We start from the raw sequence: 14,537 nt of genomic DNA, 5'->3' as shown, positions 1-14,537 counted from the left end.
CACGGCATCCAATAAAATGTGAAGGGTTAGTCCTGATTGACATACCCGTCACCCAATAGAAAAGGCAGTGGATAGGGACTGATCTGAGTGACAGCTTTCTTTGCCAATTGGACTGAGAGTTTGGGAGGAGTGTTTTGAGTGACAGACTACCAAGCCAATTGGAAGGGCAGAGAGTGAGGGAACCATCTCCATGGCAGCCAATGGGCCTGGGCGTGGAAGGAGGCCATACCGGAGCTACATTCCGCTAGTCCTTGGTTGGAGTCGGGAGGTGACAGACCCCCAAGCTAACGGGGATTGTCCTCAACCTATCGGCCTAGGGAGTAGGCGGGTCATCCAGTTGAGTATGGGGCGCCCCAGTATAAGGATATGCAGTTGGGGGTCCTCTTGATTGTCAGGCTTTGCTGATCAATAGAGGCGAGGATCAACCCTTGTGTGACAGCCATGCCAGCCAACGAGGCTCAGAGTGGGCGGAGCAGAGCTAATTGACAGGTTTCCCAGCTAATGGAGAACGAGATAGTGGCTGCAGCCGCTGAGCCACAGACCAATGGGATATGACGTAGGCGGGGGGGGTACGCCTTTGAGTGGCAGAAGCGGCTATCAATGGGAAGAGGGCAGGGTAGGCGGGTCAGCGTCAGAGTTGCTTGTTTTCCAGCCAATGGGGAATGAGGTAAGAGAGGAAAGTCCTTGAGTGATAGGCAATGCATCCAATGGAAAGGGAGGAGGGCGGGGACAGTCCCTGAGTGCCAGGCCCGCCTGCCAATGGTGTCGGTGTAAGGGGCGGGAGCAAGCGCTAGCGGGCAGGGGGCGGTGGGAGGAGGGTGAAGCAGGAAGTGGCTGGGAAGCAGCTGGAGCCGGAGAGGGGCCTTGGGGCTGGGATCGGAGCCGCCCCACTCCGCCCGTTTCTACTGGAGCCTGGGCCGGGGCCGGGACCCTCCCCCGCAGCGACCGGCCGGCCGGGGCGGAGCAGCCGCAGCAGCCGCCTGAGCCCAGGGGCCAGCAGGTAAATACCCCCCCGCCTCCCCCTGCGCTGGGGCCCCACCCCCTGCCGAGCCCCCCGCTACGCTGCGGAGCCACGCAGCCCCCCCTCCGCCGGCCGCGGGGCCCCCCCCCGCGATTCTCGCCGGCCCTGGAGCAGGGGGGCTCCCACCCCAATTCCTGGGGGCGACCCCGTTAAATGCACGCAGTGAATAAGGGGGAATCTTATTATGGGCCCCCCCAATTCCTGGGGGGGGTCCTCCCCGCCCCCCCAGCGCGTGGGGAGTGAGGAAGGGGGAGGGATGTTTCTCTGTCCCCAAAAGGGGAAGGGAAATAAAGGAGTCTCCTAAGGGCCCCCTAATTCCCCGGGAAGAGGTGTGAATAAGAGAATCCCCCAAATGGGGAAAATAAAAAAGAGGTCTCAAGCCCCCCCCCAGGTTTTTAGGGGTCTCTCTAGGTACCCCCAGACATGGAGAGTGAATAGGAGGCTCTGGTGCCCCTTCATTTCCTGGGAAGGAGGGTGTGAATAAGGTGGCGTGTCTCTCTGGTCCTCCTTAAATATGGAGATGGTGAACAAGAGGGTTTTACGGGTTTCCCCCCCAAATCTTGGGGAGGATTGAGTGACTAAGGTGGATCTCTAGGTGCTCCCAAATGGGGAAATGAATAATGGGAGTTTTGTGGGACTCCCCAATTCCTGGGATCTCCCTGGGCTCCCCAGTGCCTGGGGAGGGCTGTTTGAATAGAGGGGTATTTCTCTGGGACCCTGGACTATTGAGAAGGTGACTAAAGGGTGATGTCATTATGGGTCCCCAATTTATGGAGAGTGAATTCTGGATTGGGGGTGTCCTTCCCCACCCCCCAGCTCAGTGGAAGCAATTAGGAGTTCTCTGGCACTCAAGGACTGCCCTCTCTGTGGCCACCCCCTGAGCTCTTGTGGGTGTCTCCCTACAAAGCCCCTCAAACTCCTGAAGTGGAAACAAGGGGTGGGGTAGGTGGTCCTGCTCCAAGACCCTTTTATTCCCTAAACTCTGTGTGTGGGGTGTATGAATACAAGGTAATGGAGGATAAGGGTTGAACCTTGTGGGGAGGGGGATGGGTTCTACAAGGAAGTTGTAACAGCTACATTTTAATACTGTACACATTTTGCCACAGTCTATCCTGGGCTTCGGTCACTTCCTTTTGTGGCCTCTTGGCTTTTGTTTGTGTGGAGGAAGGGTTGTTAGACAGCCTGGGCGTTTGGTGTTTTGCTTCAGACCAGTTACCGCCTGCTGGGCATCTTCCCCCAGAAAACCTCTTCTTTGCTACTCTATGTCTCTGTGGAATCATTTTGCAGTGCAGTTTTGTGGTTCTGTAAAATCAAGTTGTTTGTGGGAAGATGATCCGGTTTTTAAACAGAATTAATTCTCTCTGTAGTGAGCTGTGGGGTGTAAGTAAGATCTGCTTTCTTCTGATGTTTAGGTTGTATCTGATCTAAGCAGTGTCCCAGGATTTAACATGTGTCATCCGCGACTGCTGGCTCTTTTTATTCTTTGGGTGTGTGAAAAATTGCCTGTCTGTTCTATAATACAGTCCCACCGTTGCCAGCATAGATCAGATGTGCAGGGGGTTTTACCACTGTCTTCCTATTCTGGTGTAGAGGACAGTGGTATAAACACCAGTGAGCTATACCTACCTGTGCTTTCACCTTTAGCCTTAATCCTGCAGTCTCAGCTGTGTATGAGGGCCCTTACTTTTGTATGGAGACCAAGTGAAACCTGTAGGGCTCTGCAAAGATGCAGGTGTCTGCCTGCAGCTGATTGTAACATCAGGTTCTTTGTTAGCAATGGTGGAAGCATTTCAGAAAATCACACAAATAGCAGGTTATTCTCATGCTGATGTGTTGTTTTTTGTTCCTTTTAGGGGCCTAATTTTGTGCGGTGCACGTCTTGCATTGTTCGCTCAGCATTTTGCAAGGACGGGGACCTTATACAGTTTCCTTGATCTCTTCCATCTCTGATTTCTGAAATTCTTCTAGGTCATCTATTTTAATCTTTGTTATTGCTAATGTAAAATCATCCTTTACAATATGTTTTGCAGGCTTTAATTTATTTGTACCGGAAATCATCTAAACACACTTCTGGATACTGTAAAAATATTAATGTACTAATAGAAGCTGTGTGCATTTATGGCACAGGGTCACTGGTGTGTGAGTCTAGAGTGAGAGAACTATGTATCTCCTTCCTTTTCCCCCTTGGCATTGCAATATATGTGTGAGATCATCTATTTCCAGCGTTGGAATGAAAGGAGAGATCCTGGCTGAGTTTGAAACATACATTGTAAAACTTAACGTGGTGAAAATAGCATGAAATTCTGTTGGCATAAAGATAACAGTAGGGTCCTCTAGAAACTTCAGAACCTCAATTTAGGTGCTGTATTTGGCACCAGATGAGTTGGTGAGGGTATGTTAGAAATGCACCAGTAGATGGTAATGGGGTTTGCAGACTTCCAGGTCTGGAAAGTCTCCGTTGCCCTGTGGTTAAAACATTGAACTAGGTCTCAGGAAATACAAGAGGGTTCAATTGCTGACTATCATTGACCCTCTGGGTGAGTCGCTTCATCTCTTTGTGCCTCAATTTCCCATCTGGAAAATGGGGATATTTCCTTTCCTCCCACCTTTGTCTTGCTTGGATTACAGGCTCTTTGGGGTAGCTTCTGTCTCATACTATGTGTATATAGAACGCTTAGCAAAATGGTGATTGAAGTCTCTAGGCCACTACTGGAACTACTACTGGAGAAGAATGTAATAAAACACATTGCTTCATAAAACAACAACATGTTCATTTTAACCTGTTTGTGCTATTCTGGTGGCTTGGTTCGGTAGCTACGTTAGCACTGCCTTACTCACTAAACAGCATTGTCTAGAGGTACTAGAAGCAGCAGCTTTTCTTCCTTGCTCTGCCGGGAAAATCAGGCCTTAGCTGCATTGGGGAATTGCCTCAATGCCTGCTGCATTTGGCAATGCCAGGCTGAAGTGCGACTTGCATCTGTGCAACTTGACGGCTGGCTAAATGAGCGCAAATGCAAATTATAGCTTGATGCAGCTTCCCCTGTCTACACCAGGGGTTAGAACTGTTGCTACTGCACAGATGTGTGAAATCAGGGCACTTTCCTAGAGTAGACAAGTCCCGGCACTGTGACCTTGGGGTAAGTCGGTTCTAGATTCCAGGCCTTAGTTCCCGACCTGTAAAATGGAAATAATACCAGGGGTAGGGGTTGTAATGCTTAGTGCTCGCATAGATCTCAGTGAATTATCCAAATGAGAAGACCGTGTAGGCCTTGTCTATGCCAGGAATGCTTTGCTAGTGTAGGTATACTAGTGTACTAAACCAGCAAAGTGCTCCTAGTGTGTTTGAAGTTTATACCAGCAAAACTGCACTCACTTATAGCTTATTCCAGCCCCTAGAGTGAAATACGCTACCCTGGCAAAAAAGCTGTATCTCCACTGGCGCTGGGTTGTCAGCATAGCTTTATCAGTCAGATATCTCACTCTTCACACCCCTGTCTGACAGAGCTATGCTGGCAGAAGCCTGTAGTGTAGACACTGCCCTGAGTGCAGAGTATATGCTGCAAAGTATTGCCCCATGGGATCTCTTTTTCCACCTCAGACTGGCCATTATTCAGACTCTGTAGGGTTTTGTTTTGTTTAACAGAATCACTTCTTTTACCTCATGTTGATGTTGGGACTGGTTTGTGTTAAAAACAACCTCAACAAAAGCCTGCCAATGTTTAAAAACTTCATTTTCCAGGCTGGCCAAATTCTAAGCAGCCCTGGATCTCAGCCACCACTTGTTTGTTTGGTGTCTCCAGAAATTAGCAGATGGTAGAGACTTAATTCTGTTAAACCTATGGGAATTTAATCACTAACCAGCCTCTAGTCAGGTTTTATGTCTTCTCCCCTGCAAGGGCAGCTGTGATCTGCTAGTAGATGGAGTACGGGACTGCAAGTCAGGTTCTCATTTCAATTTATTGCTGTCTTGCGTTGTTCCTTAGATTCCCTGCTTGCTCCATGGGGAGAATGGAACTTGCCCAAGCTTCGTACAACAGTTCTAAGTGTTATAAAATGGTTCATGTTGGAATTCTCAGCTACATCAGTAGTTAATTTCCTGGGGTGGGGGTGGAATATGTACACTGGGTGTGGATTCACGAAAAACAGTGTTGTCTACTGATGGGCGAAGGGGACTGGGCATCAGAACCGCTGGGTTCCACTCCTAGATTTGGTTTCAGAAGTTGAAATGATTTTTTTTTTAAAGTGTGCTGCCATTGGGAGCTCTCGTCAGTTTTTAAAAATAAGCTAAGATTTCAGTGATTATATCTGCCCCTCAGTCCTCCTGTCAGTTAGTGCTGTTACAGCCACACTTCCTTATTTCTTTATTTTTAAATATTGTTCTCCTTCCCACAGCAGCACCTACCCAAGCAAAAAGGGAAATTGTGCCTAGTTTTTCTGTTAATCCTGTGTAATCAGAATGCTTATTAAGGCACAGGGGGAAAAGCACAAACAAGTGCTGTTAAATGCACAAAGGAAACACCTGGAAAAACAGAGGGATTTTGTTGTTTGTTTTTTACCATGATCTTAAGTCTGGCTTGTTTAAAAAAAATAGCAGGTACAAAATCTTCAGGCAGGCATTTGTTTAGGTCCTTTTCCGTTCCCTATCACTGTCAAGAAGCCGTTTGTTTGTGTTTGCAGAGGTGTCCCTCTAACTAGAGGCCTGTAATATAGTTGCCTTTCCTCCAGAGAGTTCAAAGCACTTTACAGTGATCAAGGAGTATTGTTGTTCCCATTTCACAGGTGGGGGAAATGAAGGCACAGAGCGCGGAAGTGGCTTAGCTTTTGTCAGAATAAATGGCGCTCCACTTGATCTGAGATCGTTGTAAGCTGGTTTAGCTGTATCTTTCTGATGAGTGAGGCTGTTAGGAAAGGCCCATGTTGAGGCACCTGCACGGGTGGGTAACTGAGTAGGGTGGAATCTTCCCGCCTGTCATGGGCAATGTTAAAAGAGCTGTCTGCTAGTGAAGGGACTAGGGTTCCTGGGTTCTCTTCCTAGCCTCTGCACTGACTCGCTGTGTGACCTTACATAAGTCACTTCCGCCTCTTGCAGCCTCCATCCCTCTGTCTGTACAGAGGTTTGTGAAACTTAATTCCAGGGCTCCTTGGATGATGGGCAAAGCATTAGATGCTGCAGATCTCGATTTCCTCAGCAGAGATGCTGATGGGCTGCGGGATTGAATGAAAGGACCTGGAAGCACAGGAGAACAGTAGTTATAATGAGCGAGCCCCCTGGCTCCCTCCTCCAAAAACACTCCCGTGGCCCTGTAAAGTAATTTAGCCTTGACCGTTAGCTCTGCCTTGAAATCCTGAGCGTGGCTGAGAGTTCATGGCCAGCAGAAGGTGTTGTATCATTGTCAGCTTTGCAGATGGAATGCCTCTGTTTATCCTCTACCCGTCTGCCTCTGCTCGATCTGAAGGGGCCACCCCTATGCGAGAAAGAGTCTAACCCCTCTGGCCTGTTCAGTCCTCGCCCTCTCTGCTGAATCTGCCAACAAGGGGGCCAGTTAGCGTCAGAAGTGCTTGCGACATGGATCCCTGTTCACTAGGAGCGGGGCTGCGATTTGGCCGTACGCATTCCACGCAGGCTGCTGAGCAGCCGGGAGAGAGTGACAGCCAAGAGCTCAACCTGCAGTGTCTACATGGGCCCTGTGTCACCCCAACTATGCTGACATAAGGCCTACGCCCCTCGTAGAGGCGGAGTTGATGTCAGTGCCCTACACAATGACATCGACGGGAGCAAAGCTGTTGTATATACACTGATGTAATTAGGCCGACGTAAAGTGCTTTACATCGACCTAACTCTGTAGCGTAGACCAGTCTCTCCTACCTGATGCAGCTGTGCCAGCAAAATGTTGTGGTGTAATTAGGCTCAAGAGACAAACTATACCAGCAAAAGCAGGTTTATGCTGCTATAAGTGCGTCTACACTAGGGCTTGTACGGGCATAGCTGCGTTAGCAAAAAAAAAATCACACCCCTAATCGGCATAGCTATGCTGGTCTACGTTTTAAGCGTAAATCAGACCGTAGACCAGTGATACTCAGACTGAGCCTCAGGTGGCTCTTTAATGGGTCTCCTGCAGCTCTTTGCAGCACACGATATTAAAAGGCTGTGTGATTTAATTATCAACCAATCTAAGTTACCAACCAATCAGGATGCGTTTACTGTGTTGTTAACCAATTGTAGTAAATAAAATAATACTTGGTCCGAATTTTATTTATTTATATATGGATTTGGCTTGAGAACCACTGAGGTGTGAGTATCACTGCATTAAACTGTGTCTATACTACAGACTTCTGCCAGCCCAGCTATGTGGGCTATGAAGAGGTATGATCCCTGACCAGCATGGCTGTGCCAGCAGAAGCCCGTAGGGCCTAGTGTGCAAACAGCTATGCTCTTACTGGTATGGCTTGTTTTCCTTGTGGTGGGTGGATTTACTATACCGGAAATTGACCAGAATACCTCTACACATGGCCATTTTAATTTCAGAATAACTTTCATGCTTTAAATTGACACCTCCCTTACTCCAGAATAACTTCTCCATGTACACAAGTCCCTCTGTCTGATCTCCATGCAGGCCAGCCAACTGTGTTCAGATTCTGCCTCACGGGGGAGTGGCGTTTGAAAGTCCTTACAAGTTTTAACCCTGGGCTGCTCTTAGGTTGTCATAGGCTCCGGCGCTCCGGGGTGTGAAGATTCCAGACCCCCGAGCGCGGAAGCTATGCCAGCCTAACCCCGGGGTAGATGCAGAGAGGTCAACAAAATGCTGCTGTCGCCCTAGCTACTACCGCTCGGGGAGGTGGTGTAGGCTGTAGACTTCCGTTGCTGTAGGGTGCATGTCTATGCTGGGGGTGGGGGCTGCACAAAGAAACATGCATAATGGCCAAGTTCCAATCACTCACCCCTGCCTGGGGAGGGAGGGGGAAACAACCCCGGATGGCTTCAAATATCCAATCGATAGGTGTGGCCGAGTATTGTTTCCTACCTGGCCCCCTGGAGAGGTGAAAGGAGCCATCACTGAGCATTCCAGAGACAGGAAGGCATGAGGGCAGGGAATAGATAGGGGTCCATTTCCCAAGATAAATGGACACAAGGGAACTGATTCTATGAAGTACCGGAGCCTAAGCTTTCGTGAGCTACAGCTCACTTCATCGGATGAAGTGAGCTGTAGCTCACGAAAGCTTATGCTCAAATAAATTTGTTAGTCTCTAAGGTGCCACAAGTCCTCCTTTTCTTTTTGCGAATACAGACTAATACGGCTGCTACTCTGAAACCTATGAAGTACCGGATTGTCCTCACTGAGAGAGTGGCCAGCCATGAATTCCACCAGGGTAAATTAATAATTTTCTGTAACTGACGCTGTAGAGTGGCCAAGCTACACCTAGCAGGGTTTTAGATGTTAGTTGCTGCTTTTATTTCTTCTTGGCTGTGCTGTAAAACACCCCTATCCGGAATGAATCAGGTGGGTTTGGTGCAGTGGGAGGTTGGAATGCTGACCAGACCATTCTTGGGGAGCGCTGTGGTTACCTGTCCTCCTTCCAGCCCAGAGAGGATTCGGTTGCTGATGTGGAGACAGGGTGTTCCATGGACAGTAGGGAAAAGAGTAACCCCACCAAAATCATACAAGTGCTGGGTGACAGTAGGCTCAACGTCAGAAGGGACAAAGACGTTAATTTTGGCTAGCTACACAGTAGGTGGAGAACAGGGGAGAAATTCAGAGAAAACGGAGAGGCTGTGGTAGGGAACATGGGGGCTGTGTGTTCAGGGAACATGTCTCAGATGGCAGGAGATGCACAGGAGAAGGCTGTTGCACCAACAAAGGGTAGATTGTGGCTAGACAAACAGGGAGGAGCATAGAGAGAGTGGATCAGGGTGGTTAGCTGGTGCTAATCCACAGAGGGATTTGAAACCGAGGCACAACAGGCTCCTGAAACGAATCTGGAGCTGGTCCAGATACCAGAGGAAGGGAGTGAACGTGCCCCTGTTGCCATGGCTGGGTGAGGTCAGCAGCAGCACGTGCTGGGGTCTGCAGAGTTGGGACGATGAGGAGCGCTCGGTCACTTGCCCATCTGCTGCGAGATGCACCAGCACATTAGGTGCGGCCTTGAGGCATTCCTTACAAACAGTCCCTTGTAAGACAGTCGCTTATCTGATCATCTCCATGTCAGGAAACCGTTTCAACAATAACAGACTTTGTTGGGAGCCATGTACACTTATGTTCTGTAAGCTGCAAACACCCAGAGATTCAGGGCAAATGTAGCAATGTCCTTGCCACTGACTTGGATCCTGTACCCCCAAATGCTCCTCAACTGGGCCCCCTTGCTGGCCATTTTTGTAGCTTTGCTTTGGAAACAGCTGGGGATGGAGACTTTCCACCACTTGATAAACCATCTTTGAAGCCCTCCTAGCCCTGCCCCAAACAGCCCCCCTCCAGCATACAGAGAGAGCTCAGTTCTGATCAGTTCATGCTGTTCTGACACCTTCTCCTCTGGGGCTGATCCTTTCCTCGTTTGGTCTCAGCCCAGGGGTGAGCTTTTTTGTGGAAAGCTCAGTGTCTCTCTCTGGGTCTATTTCATTTGTTGGGAGATGGCGGGGGAGACATCTGCACCTCACTGGAAATGACCATGTGGATCAGCAGTAGCCCATGAAACAGCTGATAGTCATACTTAGCACCTGGAAGTCACGCCTCACAGAGCAGGTGACCAGCGTCTTTTAAGGTGACAATTCGATTGATTATGAATTTTGTATTGAGTTAGCAGCAAGAGCTACACCCTCTGCTTTGTCATGGTTGGGGACAGGGCCTGACTATATCTTTTGGGCTTGATTTATTGGGTAGCTGGGGCCAGAGAGTACAAGAAACTGATTGGAACAGACCAAGGAGTCAGGACTCCTGGGTTCTGTTCGGAGTGTTGCTATTTGCTTGCCATGTGTCCTTTGTCACGTCACTATGCCTCAGTTTCCCCATCTATGAAATGGGAATGATTCTTCCCTATCTCTCAGGGTTGAGGCTTTCATCCCTTAATGCCTATAAGGGGTTTGAGCTCAGTATCACTGTTAAAGCTTTCCCTGTTTGCAGTGTTGATGCCAGGATATTGCAGAGACAACGTGGGGGAGGGAATATCTTTGATGACTGGCCCAGCTGTTGAGCTTACAGAGCTCTTCTTCAGAGTAACTTTAGTGTTTGAAGAAAAAGGAAATTGCAGGTTAACCCCAAAAGTAGGGGAACTCCAGGTCTTTTGTGTGTTTGTGTTTTCCATCAACGCAGGAAGAGCCAGGGGCTTGGCATAAAGGTCACAGCTTATAAAAGCACCTGGACACTTGCTGAGTTGCTTTGTCATAGACTAAGTTAACAATGCTTGCATTTTAACTAGCCTCTTGAGGCTTAATACTGCCCATCAAGGTGACTAAGGGCCAGCTTATGCCTTTGGGGTTGCTGCTAACGTTTGTTTTTCCTGCAAGACATCTAGGAATCTTTTAGCACAATATCTGTCTAGCAGCACTTCTGCCCACCCACCCTTTCGGTGTGGGTTTTGCACTGTGCTGATGAGACATTGCCATGGGTTTGTGGTTCTAATACCAAAATCTCACTCCTGTATTTCTACCCATGCTAATCTTGTTTGCCAGCTGTTTCTTTCCTCTGGGTTACACACTGCTTTGCCCTTCTCTAGCATTGTTTATCTAGGGATCTCAAAGCATTTGAAAGCCCATGACCTCCATGTGAGGCTCTGATTTTAGAGGTGGGGAAACTGAGGCACAGCGGTGATGGTATTGGCTCAGGGTCGCCCAGCGAAGTGGGGCGGAGCTGGGGAACAGAATACAGGCATTCTGACTGTTGTCTAACCTACCACAGCGAATCCAGAGTCTGACCATCTTTTAGGAAATGCTACCAAACCTTCCTCTTCAGTAAAGCCTTTCCTTATGGCAAGAATGACCATCTCAACACTAACACCCATATCTACCCACCCCACCTCCGCCTTCAATAAACCTGGCACAAACAAAGCAACCAGCACGTGCACAGCCCCTGCCCCAAACCCAGCTGGGATTTCACCCTGAACAAGGAGAAGAGCTGGGGGAACGCTATAAAGACCACTAGGGACTTCACTACTGCTGGCGGTCTGATGCGGGCGGCGCGCAGATGCTGTGGTGATGGGCGGCAGGATAAAATCCTTGCTAGCTGGGAATGGAACCCAGGAGTCCAGCGGTGTTTGCTGTAATTGCTGCCAGTCTTCCCTTTCCTCCCCCATCTCCCCCCTTTTCCTGGTGCTGGCTCCCTGGTTTGATGAACAGAATCTGAAGCCAAGAGAACTGGAATACCTGTGTTCCCCTCCCCCTCAGTGTGGTGTTGAACCTGCCAGGCTGCGTCAGGATGGACACGGTGAGCTCCTGATCCCAGCCCTGGCAGATGGCAAGGGAGGTGGCGCTCCTCCCACGAATTAGTCAATGTTGCTGGGGGCAAGGCAGAGAGGGTGGCAGTGGAGGGGCCTAGGATTTACGCCTCTGCACCAAGCATCAGATGGGTAGCTGCTGCCTTAAACCACGCTTCCTAGCCAAAGCCATCCTCCCAAAAGGCCAGCGCGGCCGCCGAGGAGTTCGGGGCTTGTTTTGCTGAACCTCCCCTCCCACTGCAGCTGTCCCTGCTGAGCCCTGACCTCATGATGTCACGCTGGGCGTAGAACATGTTGCTGCTGCTTGTTTAACCAGTGTGGCTTTCTATCATCCCTTTCCTCCATGTGAAACCGGAGCCTGCTCCCCGGCCTGCTGCACTCCTCCACGGAGCTCCCTTTTAGCAGGTTAGTACTGCACCGGGTGTCTGGCTCTGGAAACTGAAGGGTGACTGAGTTGGCAAATCACACTGCTGAAGATTTGCTAGATAAGCAAACTCGGATGAGATCAGGAAGGCCGAAAGCAAGAAATGCAGTGTTTTGGAAACCTCTCGGCTGCGGGGATTTTTGGCATAGGTGCTGTGGTTTTGGAATAGGTTGCCAAACAAACGGGGGTGTATCATTGGGGGAAGCTGTGAGTGAATTTGGAGCATTGTGTAGATGTGGCATCGCATATATGCCATCTGAAGCGTGCGCGGTGCTCTACAGAACAAAGACGCAGGTCCCCCTTAGCTGAACAGCAAGTGAGAATGGTTCACCACGACTCCATGCATGGCATTGAAGGTGCGCTGATAAATTTCAGTTAAGACTGTTCTCTGTTGGTCAAAGCAGGGGAACTGGGATTTGGGTTTTGTACCCAACTCTGTCCCTGACTTGTTGTGATCTTGGGCAAGTGCCTCAGTTTCCCAATCCTTAAATGGGGTGTAATATTTCTCTGCTCCTACATGGTTTGTGAGACTTAATGTTTGTAAATCCCCAAATTAAAGACACTCTAGATGCACAAGGTTGTTTATAAACGGTGTGTGTCCTCCAAAGCTCAGCTGAATCTTTCTGCTTTCTATCGTAGCAAAAATAATTATAGTGCCCAAACGGAGCAAAGTGGGGAGGGAAGAACTTTGAAGTTGGAGATCTTTAGAAGTTGTCCGGCAGGAAGAAATAGGCTCATAAGTCAATGCTATGTTCCCAGAGAAGTCAACCTAGGTGTGGCATAATGCAGAAAGCTTGGAATGCTTTAGTTGGCAGAGAGGAAAATATGGCTCAGGAACAGGTATGAGATTTGCAGTGCCTGCCAATGAAGTGAGAGTCATTGAGTAATGAAATAGAAGCAACATGGTCTAGTCCTCAGAGCTGGAGATGAGGGCTTTGTCTACACTGAGCTATGCTGGCAATAGCCTCTACTGTGGACACAGTTCTGTAGGTATAAAAGTGCTTACATCTGCATAAGCTATATTGATAAACGCTTTTTTTTTTTAAGTGATATAACATTTGTCTTCACTAGGGCTCTTCCGAATAGCTGTGTCAGTTTAAAAAAAATAAAAATAAAAAAAATCACATCCCCTGCCCCTCCGACAGCTATGCTGGTAAAACTTTTGAAAGTATACTAGGCCGAGGTGTTGGGACATCTGTGTTCTGCTCCTGGCTCTTTCTATGTTAGGTTTTACAGGTGTGGTAGTACCTACCATTAGCTACCATGTTGTAAAAGTCCAGTATGGACAAGACAGCGTTTACTTTAATGTATGCTAAACTGATCAAATTAACTCAGGCTTTTGACTTGAGCAGTTTAAAGTATACACTGTCTTGTTCTAAAAAAAATTGAGCATAGATGTGGTTTAGATAATACCATGCCTTTTAAATCCTACTCTGTACGCAGCCATTGACTCACTGTTTGATCACTTTCCCTCCCATTGCCTCAATTTTCCCATCTATAAAATGGGAGATAATATCCAACCTTGTGAAGTGCTTGAGAGCTTAACAATCCTGTGTACATGGAAAGTCTTAGTTTCAGAGGAAAATGCTATTTAGAAATGCCGGTTCCTCTAGAGAGGAGGAAAGCCCACAAAATATACACACACTCAGATGTGGGATAAAACTATAGTTCTCTCATAAATTCACAGCTGCAACCTGTCTTTATTGAACAACTGATTTTTTTTTTCTTATTTTTGGGGTGCTGTCAGGTTAATAGCTTTTAATAAATCTTCTCTTCTGGAGATCTTGTTTAATTCTTGGATTTCACTCAACTTGGGCAGTAAAATTATACTTTTCAGAGTAGCAGCCGTGTTAGTCTGTATTCGCAAAAAGAAAAGGAGTACCGGTGCCACCGGTACTCCTTTTCTTTTTGTAAAATTATACTGTTCAATTTCACTTGATTTTTTTCTTTGTCAGTTTCATACTCTGTGTCTCAAGGCTGGAGTGTTCAAAATCTCCGATCTTACTGCATCCTATAGATTCCCTTTTTGTGGGGGGGGGAAAACCCACTAAAACGGCCTTTTGCATCTCACTCCTGTTCTCTTGCTGTTTCTGGAGAGCAGAGAGGTTGAATGGTTAGAGCAGTCAAAGTTTCCCAACTCTTGCAAGCTGTGAGGGAAGGTTTCAATCCAAAGCCGCATCTCTTCATGCTTGCTTTTGTGAAAACTTGTTAAAACTTCTTTGGTTTTAAAATAAACATAGCACTTCCTTTGGATCTGAATGATCTGCCTTCACCGCAGAATCCAGGTATCTGCTCTGTAAAGCGTTCAGCGCCCCATTGTTGCTGACCATTTGCAATTGCATGTTTGGCAAAGCGAGGAGCTCTTTGCTGTGGTGGCAGATGTGCCCCAAACACAAGGCTAAGCTGGTAGATCCTGTTGCATATACTAGGGTTCAATCCCCACTCCCTTGTCAGCACCAACTGGGAATCATGTCAACAATTAGCATTGATCTTCCATGTGAGCACAGCTTGGGGGGGGGGGGGGAATCTACCCCCAGAGAGGGAATTAGAACAGATGAGCACTAGCTGTTGCATAAGTAATGCACAAAAAAGTAGGGCCATTGATTTTTTTTTTCTTTTTTTTTTTTAAACCGGTTGCCAACAGTGCAGGATTTTGTTTGCGTGTACATG

The 14,537-nt window shown here is 48.1% G+C and overlaps 1 protein-coding gene across 3 annotated transcripts in view; it reads left to right on the top strand.

The window, feature by feature from the left end:
• Positions 1-645: 645 nt before the first annotated feature.
• ZNF687 (zinc finger protein 687) overlaps positions 646-14,537 on the top strand; it is a 51,244-nt gene continuing 37,352 nt past the window's right edge. The window contains exon 1 of one of the 3 annotated variants that reach the window (XM_043501810.1): positions 646-667. The gene's annotated coding sequence lies outside the window, so the exon portion shown is untranslated. Of the gene's footprint in view, positions 668-11,740; positions 11,849-14,537 lie in introns of those variants that run through there. The other 2 variants (XM_038382674.2, XM_043501809.1) reach the window with 2 other exon arrangements.

This window comes from Dermochelys coriacea, chromosome 24, assembly GCF_009764565.3.
Source record: "Dermochelys coriacea isolate rDerCor1 chromosome 24, rDerCor1.pri.v4, whole genome shotgun sequence".
In the NCBI taxonomy this organism is placed as follows: Eukaryota; Metazoa; Chordata; order Testudines; family Dermochelyidae; genus Dermochelys; species Dermochelys coriacea.
The sequence above is the reverse complement of the archived record's forward strand: the minus strand, read 5'-3'. Positions and strand labels throughout refer to the sequence as shown.